Consider the following 4,479-nt stretch of genomic DNA (forward strand, 5'->3'; position numbering starts at 1 on the left):
GCTTCCTGAACTCTTTCCAGTTCTTCTTCAAACCAGTTCCTGTTCCGGAAGCATAGCCAACAGTTGATTGTTTAAAACATGTGCTTCATTGAGCGACTCTTCCAGAATATTTACATAACCACGAATAATAGATTTCCTGTCATATTGCTTAATCGTTCTTCATTTTACCACAGCTCTTTTTGTTTTCACAGTTGCAATTGTTGATCGTTCGGCCGATTCCAGTTCACCATTATCGTTTTCATCAGCCATGATTCGCTCGCTTCATTTGCTTGATTTGCTTTATCCGGCTAGTCAAGGACCAGAAAATTGTTCCCCTAACCAAAAAATATCCACCAAAACCAAAGTAGGAACAATTCTTGACTGTATTAGTTTCCAAATAAGCTTTACAATCGTATACAGGCGACCATCCAAAATTGTACAAGCGAACAAAACTAAAGACAAAACCATGTGCTCACATCCGGGTTTTTACACTTAATCATTTCATTTACATTTAAGCGTCACTAAAATGTCTCATTTGAAAATTGAATAAACAGTGTCACGCCCATTTCCGGCTGTAACAAGCGTTGAAGCCATCATTTGAAGAATCGCTTTTCTTTTTTAATAGAAGCCTTTTCAAAATGGTTTGAGATTGCAACGGTGTTGGAGAAGACTGTTGATTCTGAAATAGGGCTTGGTGGTGCCGCTGGAGTAGCCTTTGCCAAAGTATTAGGTCCAGCAGCTGGCTCTGTTGTCGTAAATTTTAGCGATGTATGGGTAGGTGGCGGAGTAGATTTTGGCAATGATGGAGTACGCTTCAGTGTTGAAGTGTTAGGTCCAGAAGTCAGATTGTACTGTTTTTTTTTTTTTTATCAGTGTTGTCTTAATAATGTATGATGTTTTTTTGATAGTAAATAATAGTGAAAACGAAATGTTACTGATGTACCTTTAGATCTGAAGTCTTCTGGTTATTGAGTCGTTTGGTCTTATATGTGACGGGAGGTTTTTCCACTTTCAGACGATTTGAACATCAAACGGGAACTCGGCGCTTTAACTCTTAATTAACTGGGGGAAACTAGACTCAATTGCAACTCGCTTGCGGGAAATAGCCGTCAGTTCTCTTGAGATCCGGGATCTAACCACTATAACTGGTACAACAAAGGCAAACTGAACTTTAGTTCCAACAGAATTTATTCTTGTATACGTAGCGTAACGTAGCTCACAAATGTAATCGGCAGTGTAATCGAAAAATCGGTTCAAAGCAACCTACTTATGCATCATTTGAATAACAATTGAAAACAAAAGAGTACAATAGATGTGTAAACAGAAATCATTTAGAAGTAAATGAAAATCAAATAAAAGAGGTAGTTTTAGCTTATTATTGTTGCTATTTTTAAAAAGTAAAAGTACTGGAAAAAAAGCTAGCTAAGTTTGCTGGGTCAGCGAAACAGCATTTATGTACAATATTTTACAATATGAATGAAATTGCAAGGCTGGCTAGTGTCTGTTCAAACAAGAAGAAACGCGGACCAATTACTAGTTCTCTCGTTTCAAAGCAAAGCAAATACATTTCGAATTTGCAAGTCAGCAAAACCTTCCATATCCCAAACTCAGCTGTTGCCACTATTTAACCAACAGACTAATGAACGTTATATTCGCAGATACATATGGGTAAAATGCAATTGAAGCGAGGCACATCTGTAAAAAGGTGCTAATGTTAATGGATGTCATACAGAATAAAAAGACAGCTTAAATGAAAAGATAAACTAAAGCTAATAGCAATTATTCTGAGGAGTAATGATTTTTCTAAAAGTCAAGAATTGAAGTTAAACGTGTCCAGTTAAAGAGTCAGTGGCAAATAGTCTTGACAGCTGTAAACACTGTTGGCTTTTTCTAGAATTATTGCGTTAACGAACACTAAGTAATCAAACGTACAATAACATGGCAGGAGGCTTCGAAATGTAAATCAATAAAGTCTTGTTGTACGAAATATTATTGCTAAAGTGATTCGTAAAGCAAAGCGAAAAGCAGCAAGGCTCTATCAAGCAAAAACTTTGAAAGCTCAAACTTTAAAAATCATTAAATTCAAACGCCACTATAGTAAAACCCTATTGAAATCAAAGATTACCTATTACTTGAATTTACTTCCTAACATTCCTCCGACCTTAAGTTTGAGCCATCCTCGGCGAAGTGAAAATGAAAAACGTAAAAGTTCTGGAAACCAATGTCTATCCGAGGTTTTGTTTGGACATCCAGTCGAGATATGCGTGCATTTTGTCTCTGGTGGTTGCCTTATTGTGATTGAGTTGGAGTAACTGTTTTGCCGGTGGGCAGGAAATGTCCTCTAAGTCCCGGACAAGAAGGGCTATACCGAGACAAGGCAGAGACTCCACTAGTCGACGTAATAGGGCCATTTGGTGTCTTCCCTCCCCCCAAATGGTGATTGTCTCAGGAACAGGCTGGTTCCCCTCAAAGATGTCCAAGATGAATTCCTGGAGGAAAGAAAGGAGGCAGGTGTCCACTGCACACTGCGACAGACCGGTGGAGTGGAGGGCCCAACCATGGAGCTGTGACTGGTATCGATAAGTTTGGATAGTGGTGACGGAGCTGGTGAGTAGTGGAGTCAAATTGAACTGGCGGATGTGATAGGACTTGGTGGCTACGTCACCCAAAGCGAGGGCCTTGAAAAAGAAGGGCTTGTCAGCATGCTGAAATCTGTCGGCCAAGGCTATGACAGACAGATAGGCCATGATGCTATTGCCAGTCTGTGAAACTAGGTTAAACCTTGCTTAACGTGAGCTCAAATCGAGATTTGTAAGTGAATGATCGGCAAACCTGTTTACTACATAAATTATGTTTATTATACCTTACATCAGTATTACAGAACTTTTAAAGGGTCTTTAGAAATGTCCTTCTTCTTAAACAAAAGGTAATTGATGCAATATAAACAATACTGAAGTATCTATAAAATGATTGGAATAACAAGTGTCATTGATTCCGTATTCAGTGAACATGATATCAAACACACAAGGAAATCAATACCTTTGAAGTCAATACGATGGCAAAGGAGTTTTGATTTGTTCTTTTTGTAAGCTTGATGCTTACGATTACGGATTTAGCATCATATGTAACTTCTGTAAACAGCAGTTTCTCTCCAACAGCATTGTTCTTTAAAGGCAATACTTCTTTTTGTATCCATTTCTTGGGAATTTTACTGGTAACTTTCAGTGCAAGTCAGTTTCCTTTATCATCAATGATTTTAATATAAACCGAGAAAGCACCTGTGCACACTTATTAGCTTTGATCATAGCACCTTTAGTGCAACGTGCAACTCTAGATGTTCTTGAGTGCTTGGCTTACTTTTTAACACAGATACCGTAAAATTCTGAAAATAAGCCCCGGGGCTTATATTTTTCAAGGGCCCTTTTTGAGGGGCTTATATTTGGAGGGGCTTATCTACGGAGGGAAATTTGCGTTTCAAAATCGATTGGGCTAGCCTTATAGTTGGAAGGAAAGTACCGTTTTTGCTTTGTTTTACTTTGTATTTCAGGGCGATTTCCAAGGACATGCCCCTGGAGGCTTATATTTGGAGGAGCGATTTAACGGAGGTTTTCTGTGTTATGAGTTTAAGGGGCTTATATTTGGAGGGGCATATTTTCGGAATTTTACGGTACTTGATATATCGTTTCGTTAATTACAGCCGTAAAGTGACGTTGGGGCATCTTTTGCTTGTTCTCTTCAAAGTCATTGCCAAAATAAACCTTTCATTGTTACTCTCTTTTATAGTAGTTGGCCTTGTAGTTGAAATGTTTTTACGACAAGAGCATATCTTCAACTGACTATTGGTCAACTTTTAGGATTGGCCTTGCTTTATCCTTGGGATTTGTTCTTCAATCCAGGGGAATATAATAGGTCTGTTGTGTCCGATAGCTGTTGCATCCACTATGCGAAGGCTTATGTTTCCTATGTGCCTCATTCGTTACGGGTATTGAGTAAATCCAATATTGAAATGAGTTCTTCATCGCCGTCTGCAAGCTCTGTATATAAACGCTGGAGACAAAGACCAACGAAGGTTATGTCGCTCATCACTATGTTCTGACTTCCTTCAGTCTAGGCGTAGTTCACTGGTTTATTGCAGTTCTACCGCTCAGGATTTGCTTCAAGAAAGGGTTCTTTCAAGGAGAGTACCTCCGGGAGAGCTTGCTCACAGGCTACCTACAAAGCGTTTTTCAGTTGGCTTGGGGCAACTGATCGGAAAGCAGAATTTTGGTTTTCAAAGTGGAATATTGAAATACTAGTTATCTGGCAGCAGCTGTGTCATGAACGTTGTAGGGAATGTTTAACTAATGAAAATCAAAATAAAACATGTGCATCAAATTTCTATTAAATTGCTTCAGAGTTTAGAGCTATCTCTATAACTTTGTGATCTGAGTAATAGACACAAACAATGTTGGTCTCCAACACTTTTAGCTTATAGTCATCTGTTTGCTTGACGTAAATATG

This window comes from Porites lutea, chromosome 3 (assembly GCF_958299795.1).
Source record: "Porites lutea chromosome 3, jaPorLute2.1, whole genome shotgun sequence".
Classification (NCBI taxonomy): Eukaryota; Metazoa; Cnidaria; class Anthozoa; order Scleractinia; family Poritidae; genus Porites; species Porites lutea.